At 31.8% G+C, this 18,663-nt stretch overlaps 1 protein-coding gene across 1 annotated transcript in view; it reads left to right on the top strand.

The window, feature by feature from the left end:
- The window catches only part of Scp2 (Sarcoplasmic calcium-binding protein 2), a 288,827-nt gene that overhangs the window by 127,188 nt on the left and 142,976 nt on the right, over nt 1-18,663 (top strand). The gene's annotated exons all lie outside the window — the stretch shown is intronic.

Here is an 18,663-nt window from a genome sequence, read left to right as displayed (position 1 = left end):
GTACTTGACATACACATAAGTAGGGAATCCAATCCCGGGATCCCGAGCTATTTTCGATACCTATGAATCCCGGGATTGATAAACATAATCCCGGGATTTCGGGATTGATTTTTTTATCAATTTTTATGGAAAATATAACAGAAAAAATACTTTTAATACAAAATAACTACATTAGAAATAAACTGAGTTTGAATGAAGTTTGATGTGTAGGTTGCCGATTCATTTTATTTTTTCACATAGATTATTAAAAATGAGAAAGATTGGTAAAAAAACAATGCTTCGCACTTTTAACAAAGTAATTCCACCATGATGTCATACGTTTTACGGCAGTTTCATATTTGGCTGACTAATTAGATTTATGAAGCGGAAAGGCCATAAGTACGCCATGATTATTTGCTTTACTATTTTAAATCTCGCTGATCTATTCATTATGTCTTTACTATCAGAAATAGCAATCTCATATTAAATTCACATTATTATTTATATTACAATATTATTTACTCCATTAAACTTGTGTATTTCCAAGATTTAACGTATACAATATTAACAATAAATGTCTTAAATAGTATAAATTATACTAGATTTATTTTTGACCGATTTTATCAATATTATTTGTAAATATAAAAATTTTATATTAACAATGGAAAAAAATCCCAATCCCGGGATTGTCAAATTGTAATCCCGAAATCCCGGGATCAGAATTTTGGCTCGGGATTGGATTCCCTACACATAAGCGAGCATTGGCGCACTCGAGCTCTCGCATTTAATATTGGGGGGGGGGGCAAGGAGGAGAAAGTAAATTTGTCCCATAGGCTCTTTTTCTTCTTCATTATTTTACTTATTATTTTTACATATTTTCATAATACACGTCTGCATATTTGTACAGTTTCTCCTAGTTTTTACTAAATTGGAGGCATAGTGGCGAAAACCGTTGAGCGTGTCATCAGCGACTGGCGGATTGGAAGTGACTAATAGCGACCATGCTGGACATGTGCGCCTTGTATGCTAAAATATTAGTTAAATAATATCGGCTGTGCTACCCGCTTTGTCTAGATAGCTACAATATTTATGCCGAAGAACCGAGAATTTTTTGACAGTTTCATTAGGGATTGGGTTTCTAAAAAACCCGACATTACAAATTATTATTTTTTTGCCGTGCTTTTATTTATCTAAGCCTAAGGTATAGTTTATTGGCTTTCAATTTCAACGTTTCAATCATTCTGATAAATTTTATGTTTGGGGGGTGCCAGGGCCCTCTTGGCTCCCCCCCCCCCTTCCCTCTGGGTGCGTCACTGTAAGCAACCGACATGTTTTTGGATGCTCAGATTATTGTCGTAAGTATCAATCTAATTAACCTGAAATTAAGTCTGAAAACCTCTGAAGAATAAGTATTGGGTATAATAAATACCAACATACCTTCTACGTACCTTTTCTGTTACTTTTATTATCGATGCTATGACTGTGACGGTGCTTCGAATACCGTGTCCATTGGTCATCCACCATTACCAAAAATCTGCACAATAATTTCGTCGTCAGTTGGGTGCATTTGCAAGGCTTCGCAGTATCGGGAAACACAACACACAATACCAAAATGTAGGTACCTATAAATACAAATAAATACATCTCGTATTATTAACTATTATAGATAAAAAAGTACTTGCTTTCGGTGACTATACGTAGGTACCTATAGCAATTATAACAAATTTGTGCAGTGTATTTACCATACGATAAGTAGGTACATCCCAAAGAGGTTGGACGGTCTTTAATATACGACCATATATTTCCGATACAATATTTTACGGTGAAGTGTGATACGGCGAACTGTATACGTACACATTTCTGGACACGAGGTTAGATAGGCCTCAGTGGCCAAGGGAGAAGGTAAACTATAAACTATGTGTAGATTTGACATACGTAGTGCACACTAAACTCTACCAGTCACGCTCATTTGTTTTCATTGAGACTACTAGACCCTAGACTACCATAAAAATAAAAATATAAAATATAAATTAAATTCCGCGTGTTCGGACTCAAACTCTACCCCATTCTCTTGTTTGCGTAATTGTAACAGAGTAATGGGAAGTGTGTTACCTTCTGGATGGGATTGTAAGAATGTACGATTCTCGAGTGTGTAGAATTAATATCGAATAAACTTAACTGCGTCATAAGGAATATTATATTATTTATAAGTACTTACCCATTTATATCTGACTAGCAGAGCCAACTGGCGGCCGTCAGTCTATCTCGCTAGTATCTGATTATCTGCTCATCTTACAAAAGGCAAACAACCATTCCTCGGTAAAAATATGTATGCTTCTCTTTTTAGCGAAAATGGTAATGTAATGGTTATTATCGGCCTTACACGAGGTCGTTTCGTTGATCGATATAGATTCACTTACCTCACTTCACAAGTTGACAGATAATAATCATATTTTTCAATATCAAAATAACTGTTTAATCTAGGAATGCAATTATGTTGGAATCAAAATAATTTTGACAGCAGTAAAACCCAAACAAAAGAACATCAAATTGAACAACATCGAATTCAAAATATGGAAATTTTATGTTAGTCTATGGTAAACATTCGAAATTTGAAATAACAAACAGTCATACCTACTTAGTATTTTATTCAGTAATCTTATAATGTATGATATCAACTATTATCTGTAGAAAATTGTATGTGAATATTGATGGTTGGGTGCCTTTTGTAATAAAAGTATTTTTTGGGAATCTCGAATCTCGGGAAGGTAGACACTTTTTTCGTCTTAATTAATTAAGCATTTTCAATCTTTTGTGTAGTTTTTTGTTTTATAAAATTATAAATTAATGCGGCCATGAAAATTAATATCCATATACCACATTTACTGAAATCGCCGTTGTATTAAGTGTAGGTAAGTTACCAACTGCTTTATAATGATGTCCAAAAAAATGTTACATTAGATTTACATATAACTTCCCATAAAATAAACACAGCGAAACAAAATCCTGACGGTAAATAACGCCAAGATTGGAAATCAAATAATAAAAAAAAAACTTTAATCGATAACTGCGTTACGGCGGTCATTTTATGCCCACAACTCCATGAGATCTCAACTGATCCCGACAATTATAAACAAATTCAAATACTATTTGTTTCCCAATATTGCCTAGAGCTGAAAAATATTGTTTTGCGTCTTAGTTTTTTAGTGAACCACTGAAACTTTTTTTATTATTTAGAGGTATTAATAATTTAAATTGTCATATTATTTTAATACAAAAAATCTTATATAAAATAATAGTAAGTAATAAATTTAACTTTGTATACTAAACATTTGCACACCGAATAGGAATATTTTAGCATATTTTTTGGAGCTTGGAAAACTTCGAATATTGAAAAATGTAAAACGAACATTGGTACGTGAAATATTAAAAACTGCGATGCAGCTTATCGCAGGATTTTACGACTCGCTAAAAGGTTCGAATATTTTGAAAAATATTGCAACGCTGGTCTTGTGGGAAAATGCTGAACATTCGAAATACCAATGTGCATTTTGTCAGGTTTTATTCGGAAAAATATGTAAGTGCATTGATTTATACGTGTTGACTTTTCTATGTGGTCTCTATATAGGCTGGATTATTTTCCATTGTGAGGATTATCATACTCTTTTAACACATTGACATTGTATAATGGTTGTGGCCTTTTCCGAACGGTCCGGTGACAGGTAATTGGACCAAACTTTCGCTGTGAGGTACGATCTTTGATTTTGCCTATACATTTCATTTTCCCCATGCGTACTCTCAACTTAAAGTAATGTAAACAGTTCAGTTAGTTAAATCCAAATATTTTGACAATTAATAGAAGGACCCTGCCACGAAACATTAAATTATTTAGCAAACGCGTGAAATATGGCTAATTTAGTAAAATTCACAAATTATAAGCTCACTCGGTTACATTACAGTTCCAATGTTCTTACTTACATAACAGTTACCATTTTTATGTTCATTGTGATTACTTACTCGAGTGCAATTATTAACGGTTTTACATAAGTTTTACGAAACTTTAAACTACATAATAATGCATAAGTGTAGTATTATTGATTGCTTATCTAATTATCGTGATGAATTTTCTTTTCATAGCCCATACAAATTGCCAAATAAATGTCTTAATAGTAATGTGAAGTTCTCTGCAAAAAAAACTGTAATGTGAAGTCACTACTTGTAGCTAACTTAAATATCAAGGCTCCATACTTATAGAAGAAGGGTTTTTTCAATACCTTTGGTAAAATCATACTAGAGTACCACTTGGGTAACTACACTTGAAACATTCCCAATCATAAAAATTAGTAAAATTTAGAACGTAGAATCCCATGATACACCCGATTAAAAACGGGTGTGGTTTGGTGGGGCTGTTAACTTAAATCTATTATTACTTATATCTAAGTTGTTAAATACTAAAAGAGGAATTTCAAAATAATATGTGTAAAGCTTTAGTTAATTATGACTGACTATACTATCGAATAACTTAGGATAAAAAAAATCGCCATCGTATTTATAACAATACACTTTTATGAAGTTAACCATCGTGGATCGATCGATCGTCAAATTTTGAGACAACTTTTGGTGAGCATTTAAAATAAAACAGATAAAAGCGACTGTAAAATATTTATATTTAAATCAAAGCACGTTCATGGCTAAAGAAGTTCCACAACAAAATAATTTTGTTTAAATACTTTTACAGGCAAAATCTGTCAGCTATCATAAACCCGAGTAAAGTTTTAAAGTATGCGACGCTTTGTTATAATCAAGTTTGGTAACACAGTTGAAACAGGTAGACGGATTTAAAATAAAAACATATTCCAATATTCTCGGATAAAATTACCAAGTGTGAAAATTTAGATATTTTGTATTTACGTGAAGCCAAATAATAATATTTGTATTCAAAATTTGGTTGGAAAGCTTTAGACAGAATTATTCTAGGACGTGAGATTTTATTTACTAACCTTCTAAGTAGATATTATATATATCTACATGTATTAATACATTATATAATACAGGTGAACCGATGTGTTATTGTAATCGTGACTATGGAATCCAATCCCGAGCCAAAATTCTGATCCCGGGATTGGCATTTTTTTCCATTGTTAATATAAAAAAATTATATTTACACATAACATTGATAAAATCGGTCAAAAATAAATCTAGTATAATTAATAATATTTAAGACATTTATTGTTAATGTTGTATATCTACGTTCAATCTTGGAAATACATAAGTTTAATGGAGTAAATAGTATTAAATATAGGTATATATATATATATATATATAATAATGTGAATTTAATACGAGATTGCTGTTTGTGATAGTAAAGACTTAACGAATGGATTAGCGAGATTTAAAATAGTAAAGCAAATAATCATGGCGTACCTACTTATGGCCTTTCCGCTTCATAAATCTAATTAGTCAGCCAAATATGAAATTGCCGTAAAACGTATGAGATCATAGTGGAATTACTTTGTTAAAAGTGCGAAGCATTGTTTTTTCCAATATTTCTCATTTTTAATAATTTATGTGAAAAAATAAAAGTTGAATTGGCAACATACACATGGATATAAGTCAAACTTCATTCAAACTGAGTTTATTTCTAATGTAGTTATTTTTTATTAAAAGTATTTTTTCTGTTATATTTTCGCTTTTATTTTATGTTCCATAAAAATTGATAAAAATCAATCCCGAAATCCCGAGATTATGTTTATCAATTCCGGGATTCATAGGTATCGAAAATAGCTCGGGATCCCGGGATTGGAATCCCTAATCGTGAGTGACTGGCTGACTAAGGTATAACTAGTTTGATTTTTTTTTAATTTGCGCCTTTTTAGCAAGACGTGGTGCCATCTAGCTAAAGCGACTTATTTTTAATACATATACCTGAGAAAAGAACAATTGTCATTAAACCATGCTAATAAGAACAAGCATCCTATTAAACATATAAATTCTAGGTAAAACGAAACATTACAAACTAAAATGCAGAGGGCGGTCTATAATATTGATTTTTTTTGAAATGACATAATATTTCAACACCTCATTTTACCTTGCTGTAAATAATAAATCTTTTTTAACTGTCCTAAATGGGTATCGTATAATGTTATCAATCGGCTTAATTCTTTACCACCCGTAATTTTACTTACGAAAAATCTTACCTAAAAACCGCAAGAATATGTATTAAATTTAATCTTCAAACTTGAAGAATATGCTAATAGATCGCACTTACGGGAAATTAGACAAAAATATGCTAAAATATTATTATATATACAGATAGTATTAGAAAATATAATTTTTAAATATAGAAACATACTAGGTATCTACCTATTCCAAAAAATCCTAAGGAAAGACCGTTAAACCAAGTGAGACTCGAATGTCACATATTTTAACTGTGCGGGTGTCTGTTCTGTCCCTTGATTTATCGGTTCTGTAATTAAATCGTTGTAATAATTGTATTTTTAATCAACACTGAATATACACAATATTAATTTAATTTAGTTGTTAAATTCTTCCAATTGAAAATAAATAATTATTTTTCATTCAGTACCAAATAATATACATAAAGCATTCACCCAGAAAGTGAAAGACGTGAGTTCGAGTACCACTTTTTCTAGATTTTTTTCTAATATTTATGTATGTTTCTGGGGGTTTTCAAAATTGCGTTTTGTCGAAAATATATAATTTTAAAATACCTCACCTGGGGCCTCGCCTCAGGCCGAGGAAAGTGGCGAGAACTTGTGCTTGCCCTATGACCCAACGTCGGAGCGTGACAGGGTGAAGTAGTAGTAGCAGTATACTTTTAGAAAATTTCGTTATAAAATATATAGCATGTATAGTAAAATAAAATATAACATGTGTAAGTAGTTCATGGATACTTATTGATCACTACGAAGATGCGTGTTAGGTGTGAAGTATCTTTTAAAATATATTGTTTGTTTACCACTATGGTGATAGTGATACTATGTAGCTAAGATATCAGGTGTGTCCAATATTCTTAGTGTTGAATTTATGACTTAGCCGATTTCTGGTAGCATACAAAATTTTTGCGCATTATTACTCCATACGCAAGCTTTGAGCTTTTTGAAAGGAAATGGGAAAAATATCTTTCTGTCACAAGGCGAAAGCTTTTCAAGGCAAACGCACATAGGATGTTTTGACAAGGAGAAAGCACATAAGATTTTTGACGTGAAAGATGTTTAAGGATAGAAGATTTTGAGCGACGTGTTATAACAAACTGTTGATAGAATAGAAAATATACCTTTTTTCAGTTTGCATGGAGGAAAAGATAATGTACAAATAAAGTTTCGGGTCTTCATATTGGTAAATGTCACAAGTGACAAGATTAAAATTCGATAAAATTGATTGTATATTAATATTTTTTACACGAAAGGTTTATTTTGACTTTGATTAAAACCACGAATTTTGTATATTTTCCGTTTTACACGAGATACAAGACATAGATGATTATAGATATTGATGTAACAAAAACCTAGGTGAAAATTTATGTAGGTAATAAGTATTGTCAATTTTTTATGGATACTTGGTCATTATTAGGGACTAACCACTGTTTTATTTGTTTATTCTTTGGTTACTATTAATTAAAAACTTTACGTTTGGATTAAAACTAGGCTAGTAGGTGCGCTAATTTTGGCACGTAATGTGGCGTATTTTGGTTTTAAACGCACCTTTTTGACAGTTTATCTTTTCAGATATCTTTTTCTTCAAATCATGCAAGAGTGAAAGTAACTGCAATAATTATTCTGATGTGTAATGTTAAAATTCATATTTTTCTATATTCTGTTGTTGGGCAGATATGTGAGAGTGTCTTTCAAAATTGCAAATATTATTTCATTAATAAACAAACGCTAAGTGTAAATGTGTTTAAATTCTCCGAATTAAAAAGGTAGACAGGTAAATAACCCATGATTATTTAACCATGAGATTTATCATGTAAACTTTCGAGAGACTCGTTGATCATGATAGAATTTCGTAATATTAAAAAAGAATGCCACATTCTTAAATTATGTATCAATTCAATTAACTATAATTTTTGTTTTAGTTGATCAATTATAATAGCCACCAAATAAAATTTGGTATTGCAGAATAATTATTGATATAAAATAATGATATTTTCTCTCATACAAAAATCTTGATATTTATTTAAACTGGGCACGTTATCAAAATAGATTAAATACATGGGGTTAATAATAAGAATGAAACATTCTAAAAATAAATGTAAATAAGAATGTAAGATAAGAAGAAGATTAATCTTTTGGTAAAGGTATTGAGTGTTGACTGTCAATTTTTGATGGAGTATAATAAAGCATATGAATAAATAAATATTATACTTTCTAAATTAAATAATACTTATTCTATATAATTTAACACAGAGTGTATTAGTATTATTTTATTTTAACATGTTTATCCACCAATATATTCCTAATATATTTTATTCACAATCTTTTATCTGTAAGCTTCTATATAGAAAAATGAGATGCATTCACAGAAGGTAAAACATTATCCGAAAATCAACAATCAATCAACGCCCATCCCACACGCTTGGATCCCTTTAGCTCGGAGCGTCAGAGATTTATCTGCATGCTTAAGATTTTCGCATAAAGCTGACAGTTCAAAATATTACTCGCCTTGATACTTTGACTATACATACAAATATATATATATATACGTATTGTACGTAACCTTACCTTGAGACTTACGTGGCGTATATCTAGGAAAAATCACCTGTGACTACGATTTCAGATTGGATTCAACCGATGGTGTCTTGAAATTTATTATTGTCAATATAAATATAATCTAATTCGTGAATTTATATTTATTATTTTATTTATTGATTATTAAGGTATATTAGAAAGAGTCCCCACATTGTGAGTGTGACCACGGAGAACATTATAAAGGGCTTCTAATTATCCTGTAAGTATATATATATGCAAAAACAGCAAGTATTTTAATGAAAGTATAGCAAGTATTTAATTAAAATAGTGGCAAGTATTTAATATTAACAGCAAGTATAAAAATGAGTATTAGTAAGTATAAATATAATCTTTATGGAAGTATTTAAATATGCATAGGGATTTTTTTGTTAATATGATTTCTGTAATATTTGTAGTAGAATACCTATATTTTTGATCAATTATTAATTCAATCTTTGAGGTTATTCGCATATCTTGTGTGAAATATCCATCTAGCTCTATTTTCTGCACTTGTGCGACTTCTCAGTTGATCTTCTTTTAATAATAATGTAAACATAAATAGTTTTTTCTTACCGATATTCATGAATGTATAGACTAATATACTTCATGTGGATATTGGTTTTATCGGCCCGTGTCATTTGAATAATGTTTATTTATTTTTACTGCTGATTTTTGAATATCATTTCTTGCTGTACCAATATTTTACATTCAACATTAAAACTGGCGGACATATACCGATACTTTGAAATAAATACTTAACATTCATTTAAAATTCTGACAGTTGATATTTAAAAACTTTTCAAAATTGTCTATTAATACTTGCTTCAAAAATGCACTCCATTGTAAAATCATGTAACATGTATGCCTACCCGAAGGCGTTTCACGTTATACCAGGCCAAACTGTAAGCTATTGAGTGGATTCATGCCTCGCCGGTTTCCATTGTGACCTGTTATATGACTAGTTCTGTGATTTAGTTTTGTGATAAGTATAGTTTTCTAATGTCTTTTATTTCTTTTTAAAAAAAATGTTTTACTTAGGTATTTATTTTCTTACTATCGCCATATGATTAAATGTTGGTATATTATAATATGAGAAGTCTAGTATAGTGCTAAAAGTAGACAATTTTTCAAACCGGAGTGCTCAATAATTTTTCGAAAATATTAACATTAATCCTATGTAAGTATATTATTCAAAAATAAATTGTTAATAATACATACAAATCAGTGAATTTAATTACTTTATAATAATTTACGAACCGGAACGCAATATTTTTTTTCACGAGACGGAGCGGTGCTACGGTGCACTTCGGTTCATTTCGAGCCCTGGTCTAGTAATAAGCTTAACGACTGAAGTGAAATCAACCATTCCTGTATAATTAACTTCCATCGATAATATTTTATATGGTTATAAATTTAAAAGTGTATTAAAAAAACAATTACCTACCTACTCACTAGATAAGAAAAAAATATTTTCAAGAGTCAAGCTAATGATTAAATTAGTAATAAGCCATTTTGGGTTACAGATGCAATTATAGGAAGCTTCGCAGTTGCGTTTTGTGAATTATTTTCAGGGCTTCGCTTAGATTGTTTTACATTACATTTCATTACTGTTACAAGACGGGAATAAGTGTTTTTTTATAATAATGTATTGATTAGTTTTAGATAAATATTACAATACAACATTGAAAAAAGTAACAAAAGCTGTCCGCACTTTCTTGTCTTTTATTGACATACCTACAATACAATCAATAGTGCCAACACAGAAAATTAATTAGATGTTAATCAGAAAAGTATTTCATTTTTTGATACTGTTCGGTTATGAGGAATACAGCGGAAAACACAATTTGAAAATACCCGATATACTGGATTATTTGTTAGTTTGGGTTAGTTTAGGTTAGGTTAGGTTAGGTTTGGTAAGGTTAACCTAACAAATAATCCAGTTTATCGGCTATTTTCAAAATGCGTTTGCCGTTGTATTCCTGATAACCGAACAGTACCCATTTTTTTTATAACGCGAAGCACGCTCACGCAAATGGGCTAAATAATATTTTCATGTTTTTTGTTGTGCACTGAGTTTACGAGTATTGTACAAGATGGATTTCAACTGTCGCCTTCATAATAGTTAAGCGACATTTGTATAATATTAAGTAAACTTAGGGGACTATTTTTAAATAATATATCTGGCCTAGGCTAATATAACATCAAATGCCACACTACTTCATTGGCCTACATTAAAGTTGCCACCACCACCGTTATATATGCACAGCCGTGGATATGCACGGCCGCCCTGAAAAGATTCAACTAATTACAAAAATCTTAGTAGAAAATAGTAATACATATTATAATATAGCATCCCTATAAGCAAAAGTCACCGCAGGCCACTGATATTATATATTATGCAAAATGGTATGGAAGTTCAATCACTTTTTTATATACAAAGTAAATATTTCATTCGAGTCAAAGTTGTTTTAAGTAGGTAGCCTAGATAGGGAAGTTTTTCTCTCATATTTATATTCGGAAAATAATCCGAATGAAATATTTAAGAAACGTAAAAAAATAATTTACTGCGTCAAATTCGCGCAAACATTTTCCATTTTCCATTCGATATTTTCACTTTCCCGCTTGAAAAAACCCAACTTGAACGTAGATACCATTCCACTAGCATTCCGATCACTATGTATACTTCGGATATATTATACTGCAGTTAAACTATATATATTTATATATTATAGTATAGTAAATTTTGCTCTCGTCATTTTCCAAAGCACATTAAAGTTTACATCATGGATATTTTTGATAAATTCAAAATTGCTTCTATCAAACTATTACATTATATTTCATAACGGGTGCAAAACAAAACTTTCTGGGTGCATGTGTTGTAGAACCGTCTTTTTATTTCTTCCAAAACTGCTCCGAGTGATATCCGTGTTATTTTAAAGCATTAACAATAACGGAAACATTTCAAAACCATCTAGCAAAGGTACCAATACAATGTCTTTCTTTTCTTCTCTGTGTATTGTAAAAAATGTGAAATAGAAAGAAATGATGTCTGAAAAATTTTACCAGCGCAATGCGCGAAAGAACCATAAACAGTTAGCGGTAAATGAAGCAAATAAACCATAATATAAGAGATATTGTGTTAAATTGAAGATTGTATTTGGACAAGATAGGTACCGGTAGTCCCAGAAGTACCCGACCTGACGTATAGATAGCGGTTGTTGTTTAAAAATAGTGACCATGATAGAAAGTACCAATTTTATGAAGCCTAAGTTTGAAGTTTGACGACGCTACGTTGTTCATTAATTATTTGTCAGCCATCAACAGTGAACGCTCTCAGTGAATTTGTAAACATGGAAAAAAATGGTCATAGTTATGTGAAACAATACTTTCATTTGAATGGCTTCAGTTCAACCAATATCAAAGCAGCGCTAGATTCTGCTCTGGGGGTGTCTACTCCTTTGTTTACAATAGTAACATATTGGGTGGCTGAGTTTAAACGAGGCTATACGAGCTGCCAAGACGAACATCGCAGTGGTCGATCAAATAAGGTGACCACGCCAGAAATGATGACGAAAATCCACAAAATAGTATTGGATGAACGTCGACTAATATTGCGCGAGCTAGTAGACATGGTAGGCATTTCAAAAAGTGCTGTACATCACATATTGACTGAAAATTTTGACATGAGAAAGCTGTGCGCAAGGTGGGTGACGCGATTACTCACAATGGAACAAAAACAGCATTGTGAGGATGTTTCAATCGAGTGTTTGGCAAAGTTTCACAGCAATAAAGCAGAGTGTTTATATCTATTCATAACCATGGATGAAACATGAATCCATCACTTTACACCTGAGACGAAAGAACAGTCAAAACAATCGACTGAAAGGGGAGAATCGGCTCCAAAGAAGGCGAAGACAGTTCCATCTGCAGGCAAGGTCATGGCGTCAGTTTTTTTGGGATGTGCGTAGGATAATTTTCATTGTTTATCTTTAGAAAAGAAAATCAATCAACGGCGTGTATTATGCAAACTTATTAAAGCGTTTGAGTGATGAAATCAAGAAAAAACAACCGTAGTTGGCAAAAAATAAAGTTTCGTTTCATCAGGACAATTCGTCAGTTCACACATCCGTTATCGCGATGGCCAAAATCAATGAATTAAAGTTCGAATTGCTTCATCACGCACCCTATTCGCCAGATTTAGCCCCCTCGGATTATTTTCTGTTTCCAAACATGAAAAAATGGCTCGGTGGTAAAAGATTTACCAACAATGAAGAGGTGGAGTCTGCGGTTGATGGCTATTTTGAGGAGCTCGACGATTCTCACTATAAACAGGGTATCGAAGCTATTGAACATCGCTGGAAAAAGTGTATCGACCTAAAAAGAGACTACATAGAGAAATTAAAAAACATTTTTTTGTGTTTTCTTTGTTAGGTTTGGTACTTCTAAGATTATCCTCGTAATCTAAGTATTTAGTAATATATAATTTAGGGCACGAGGAGCGTACCGGAGCGCATGAAATCCTAAAGATTATCGTTCCTTCTCGGGAAAAACTTAATTTGACCGTTGTAAAAAACTTACATTTTGAGCGCTGGTAATATGTAATTTATATTTTGAACCCTGTACCCTCTCTGTACCCTGCATCACGACAATAAACATCCACATCCAACTCCACACCCCTGCCTTTATCTACGCTCATCACCATTTATCTAATCGATACCCAAAACTGTATCCTGTATCAGTGTGCATTTATTATTAATATTTACGCATAGTTCTTGAAGATGTCGAAGTATTAAGCCCGGTAAAAAATTACTCAAATGGAATAGTAAAAAACTTAAATCAATTAGAATTTAAATTGAAATTCCATCAAGTATTAATTAAAGAAATATTTCTGTTTCGCTCACAATTCGATAAAAAGAATCAAAATGACTTTTCTCGATCGGGCCGGATTATAGTTTGCGAGCCCGCCCTTGTAATTTGACCATTAGGCGATCATTTCATGAAACGAAATCTACACGTCTAATCTTTCGGAGTGAAAATGGTAATTTTACTTTGAACGGAATTGTGTCTCAGTCAGTCAGTTGGGAAACATTGCATGTCGCTTCAATCCCATAGAAAGATTCTTTTATGAAACTAGGCACGCTAACGGAAGTCTATTGTTTGGCTGATGAAATGGAAAGAGGTCTTGTGATTCCGCTATTAAATTTCCTTTATTATAAGTTTCGCAACTCGTACCGATCATATACATAATTTATAATTAATTACTTTACATGTAATGAAAATAGACTTTATTGTAACTATAGATAACTTCAAGGCATTTCAAAATTTAAAGCGTAAATAACGGGTCTACTGAGACTGATGGATATAAAATAAATACCAATATTTTTTGCAGAAACTATAATTCATAGATTTTTTAAAAGCTATGTTATGCAATATTACATCCTTCAAATACCTTTCATTCTCGTACTGACACATATTGAGTATTATCAGAGTATTTTCGTAATGTTCCAAGTTTCTTATATTGCCATGACAATTTTATTTTGCTTGAGTTGATATTTTTAGGAGGTTTCTTGACAAATACCAATCTTATCAAAAATAAACCAGGGGACGTTAAATCTAGGAGAATATAAAAATATAAGTTCTCGAAATGAGTCTAGCATTGAAAACTCCACGGTGAAACTCCATAGTCGTGTCGCTTTGGCTGTGTACGTAGGTTACATGTAAATTGTACGTATTACATTTCATCGTAGCACAGCTCGCCGTGGCTTTTTTATCGGAAAGAGATGGCCGTACAGTTTACGGTACAGCATTGCAGAAAATAATTTTCCCTTAAGAATGAAAACCTAAACTAACTTAACAAATAATCCAGTATATCGGCTATTTTCAGAATTTGTTTGCCGCTGGCTTCCTGTAAACCGTGAACCGTGGGTACTGTTCGGTTATCAGGAATACAGCGGAAAACACATCTTGAAAATACCCGATATACTGGATTATTTGTTAGTTTGGGTTAGTTTAGGTTAGGTTAGGTTGGCTTAGGTTAAGTAATTTAGGTTAGGTTTGGTTAGGTTAACCTAACAAAAAATCCCGTTTATCGGCTATTTTCAAAATGTGTTTTCCGCTGTATTCCTGATAACCGAACAGTACCGAACCGTGTTTTATTTAGACATAAATTTTATCTCAGTACTATACGACCCAAAGAGGTTGGACGGTCTTTAATATACGGCCATATATTTCCGATACAACATTTCACGGTGAAGTGTGATACGGCGAACTGCATACGTACAAATTTACGGACACGGTGTACGTAATGTAGTTCATGATCATAGCGCTCAATACAGAACCCCGGTGATCGTTTCTGGATGACCCCACTCATTTTTGGAAAAAATATGGACTAATAACTTATCAGCTATAACACCGTACTAAGCAGTGAGTCAAAAATGTAGCTCGTGTTAATTGACGTTGATGCAAAACTCTAGAATTTTCAGTGCGTCAAAATTTGTAATTTTACGGGAGACTAATTACGTAATCGTGTAGCCACTAGACGATGTTCTGGCCTTAATATACTGATATTATTTTCGTTGACTTTATTAAGGGGGAAAATGCTCAGCATAGGTCAAAATGGAGCTTTTATTCTTTTTTCAAAGCATGATCCTGGACATTCCTTAAACGTTGTAGATAATCTATTTATATAATTTTGAAGCCTTATTATCCTTTATATTTATTTTAAACATTTGATGACTTCATTAAGTATTTGTATTACATAAAATAGTATTCTTTTAAACCTCTCGCTCTAATGTTTTAGAATATAGTCATATTTCAGTACATAAATGTGCAGTGGTGTTAAGATTTTTTACATTTATTAATTTTTAAACGCATTTATAAAACCATTAGTATAATTTATGTCAACATTATTATAGTGAAATATGTACGACAAAAATTATATTGATAATCTCTGTGATCCCAAATTTGACAAGAATTAGGCATTTATTATTCAAAAAATGGGCATGATTTACACATTTGAAAATAATTATTAAGATACTAATTATAAGCTATGTTTTTGACTATTCAAGTGTGATAAACATCCTACGAATAATTATTGCTTTATAATAATTATTGACCTAAGAATAAGGTAGTGTTTTTTTTAAATACGCCACTTCTTTTGGCATTCCCCAGTGGTTAAGCTATAACATACGGCCGTAGCCATAAATTGACATACTAAAACTAAAGTAGGGAGTAAGATCATGTTAGGTATTGCATTTCATCATCATGAGAGTTATTATTGTATTACTAGAGTCATGTGCGATGACTCTAATAGAATTTGTGACATATTATACGTCAGGTGTTGGGTGCCAAATTGCGGCTTGGACGATTCCTGAAAAATATCTTAAAAGTTTAATCAAACGTGTGTTTCATAGTTATAACTCACTTACGTGTTCAGTGAAAACCTTTTTGTTGAGTATATAATAAAACTTACTAGAAATATATACGTAATTTAACATTTTTAATGAATAAGTACATCGTTATTCGTTATTTAGTTTCTTCCACATCGTATCAGACAGAGGACGTTCCAGATATTATAATTTATAACATAAATGTCTCAAATTTTCCTCAGTTTGTCAAATCTCACTGGAATTTCATTTCAGTAACCATGCTTTGCATTACAGTAGGTGTTTCATGTTTTGAACTTCACTTCGTCAGAGAACCCTCTTTTCATCATATTGTCCGCCCTATAATAGTTACATAGAGCTTTCTATATTCGATAATCAAGATTGTCTTCGAGAGATGCAAAGTTAATCTCATATATTCTTCGATTCCCATAGAGCATTATTTTTATATGCGGACAGTCAGTCAGCTCATATCGAGGTATAATGAATAACTATACAAAATTTATGGAGATGAAAAGATCAAGTATCACATACCAAATAACGAAAAATTTCACAAATTCGTCTACATATGAGTGCCGCTGGAGTTACCAATGACAAGGTGAGGTATATTATAGTACACTTTAGTTGAGATAAAGACGGCTGCAACTAACACACTTGGGTGCTATGAAGAAATTTAAAATATATCTGAAAGATGACTCGATAAAATCAAGAGCCAAAATTCATGTTATTACAAAATATATTATAAAGGTCTTTACAAACCCGTCGATGCATGATGGCTGATACTTATAATCGACGTTATTAAAAACTTACAACTCATTTTAATAATGCATTTTATGTGCAAAAATAACCAGTATACTTAATTACTGGCGTGCATTTAGAAAAACACCATAACGAAATAATTTATTAAAAATTCCAGCAGCGCTAAAAAACTACCCTTCGTGTTGTTTTTAATTATAATTCGTGTAGTAGGCTCTATTTCTCACTTGTACGCCGTTTATAAGCTCCCGACATGAATTTCATTGACGCCATATTATATAACGCGATGTTCATTTCGACGTTTTTGTACTCGAATGAAAAATTGTGTCATTTTTGACTTTATTCCGCTAGCGATATTTAAATGAAGCTAGTAGACCAACTATGTATGATAGTATAAATAACCATTTGATAACTGTACCATAGATAACTGTATACATAATAATAGTGTGAAAATAATCAATTGTATTAATTAAACTAGCGTTTATTTAATAAATCTCCATTATAGTTGTTGAGTGGTTTAATCTTCAAATGTTTAGTACTAACCTACAATTGGTGATGCCAATTGGGATGACAATAACTATCACTCAATCAAAATGTTTAGAGAGAACGTCTGCATTCAAATTATTAATTTATTAATTATAACGAATAATAAAAAAGTTAAAAACGACAGAAGACACAAAAGAGAATACACCTTCTCATTATGACATATTATACAGGAAAACCAAAATGTTCGCTGTTTGACTTATCGCTTCAGTTGTATTTTAGTTGTTTTTAATGATTGGTTTATAGTCTGAAATAGTTTGTAAAATAAATCTTACGACGGATAGATTTAATAAATAATTATAATATATAAAACTAAGGAATATAAAATTACAATGAAGGTTTATAATTATTTGGCGGTCTTTTTTTAGAATAATGAGACAGCTTTAGAGGCTACAGATGGAGAGATGAAAGTAGGATTTTGTTTGTTGCTGCGTAACGGTATAGAGTTGCTACAAGCGTAGATAATACGGGAGGCTCGGTAGAAGTGATTCCGTAATCCCAGACACGTTAAGAGTCAGTGGTCCGAGGCTCGGTGGGTTGATGACTCGCTATTTAGATACATGAATATTTGGTTAACTGCGAGAGTCATTGTTGATGTATTTCGCAATTGGAAAATCTCCTGGCCGCTGCATTGTTGCAATTTAGAATCATTTCGATGATCAACCCCGAGGTAGTCGAACCTTATCGAAGAATGTCACACATCTAGAATATACTAACTGAAGATGCGACGTTAGTGCGATTGTTAATGACTTGCTGATTATCACGTTGTCGAAATAACGCTGACAAGTCCGAGGTCATTGCCCGCTACAATTATAAGCTTTTATACTTAGCTTAAAAGCGCTTTTCATGTATTATGACAAATAATGTCACTCAAATCATATGACATATTTTTGGTAATATGACTAGAACTTTTGTATATAACAATAATTATGATTTGAAATTCATATAAAGTGTCCATACGAATAATTTAATGTCATTGTTTTATACCATGTTTGACGAGCTAATTATGACTGGCAAAAATGATCTGAAACAGTGAATAAACTCTCGTTTGTTATGTAATATTATATTATTCGTATTTGATTGAATTCTCCTAAATAGAATAATACCTACATCTAAAGTAATATATATGTGTAGATAAACGCTTATTATGTAAAGATATAACCTATATATTAGAATATGAAAATTATTTTGAAATAAGGATTTAAAATTTGTGCATTTATTACGCATTGCAAACACAAATATAGCAACTCAAC

This window comes from Rhyacophila brunnea, unplaced genomic scaffold (genome assembly GCF_057557595.1).
Source record: "Rhyacophila brunnea isolate RB1 unplaced genomic scaffold, BYU_Rbru_1.0 scaffold_18, whole genome shotgun sequence".
Taxonomy (NCBI): Eukaryota; Metazoa; Arthropoda; class Insecta; order Trichoptera; family Rhyacophilidae; genus Rhyacophila; species Rhyacophila brunnea.
This window is presented reverse-complemented; position numbering and strand designations above follow the sequence as displayed.